The sequence below is a fragment of the Littorina saxatilis genome, linkage group LG15 (genome assembly GCF_037325665.1).
Source record: "Littorina saxatilis isolate snail1 linkage group LG15, US_GU_Lsax_2.0, whole genome shotgun sequence".
Lineage (NCBI taxonomy): Eukaryota > Metazoa > Mollusca > Gastropoda > Littorinimorpha > Littorinidae > Littorina > Littorina saxatilis.
This window is the reverse complement of record NC_090259.1, coordinates 39,637,935-39,638,754: the sequence shown is the minus strand read 5'-3', so window position 1 is coordinate 39,638,754 and position 820 is coordinate 39,637,935.

Here is an 820-nt window from a genome sequence, read left to right as displayed (position 1 = left end):
CCCCCCCCCCTCCGTGCTGGCGCGCGCGTGTGTGTGTGTAGTGTTTGTGTGTGTGTGTGTGTGAGTGTGTGTAGTGTTTGTGTGTGTAGTGTTTGTGTGTGTAGTGTTTGTGTGTGTAGTGTTTGTGTGTGTGTGTGTGTGTGTGTGTGTGTGTGTGTGGTGTTTGTGTGTGTGTGTGTCAATGTGGTTCAAGCGTGTGTCCTTAAAATGTTGCAGTGTGATTTTCTTTCCATTTTGTCCTGTCAATTTACCAGGCTGGTGTTTCTTTTGACTGTCCTGACTATGGGATTGCATTTCAGCGTGGAAGCTTAAAAATGTATAAACTAGTTTGCACATTATAATCATCAAAATTCTAATTCAAATTCAAACTTTAATAAAAGATCCAAAAATGATTGCGTTGAATTCAACATCACTCCCTGAATCCCCAAAAAACATATGTTATGTTTGGATTAAAAACAAGCTCATACTGTTATAAATAATACAGAAAATCGCGCTTTCCTCTTCAGCACAAGTGCTACTGCACCGAACCTGCTGTCCTTTCAAGAGATCGACAGCCGACCGCTGGATAAAAGCCTCCAACGAAGAAAAAGGCAGATTCATGTCCTACAGTTCTTTGGGGATATGTTATTTCGACCACACAAAAAAGCTGAAAAAAGGCAAGTACCTGCAAACTTACCCTACCAAGGGATGGGGGAGGTTATAATTTGATAAGAACATGGGTATAAAATTGATAAAAAATACAATCGTGACTGTACGGATTTCCATGTGTTACATTCTTAATGGGGGCGGTCTAGTAAGATGTAACATTTTACTTTAACAA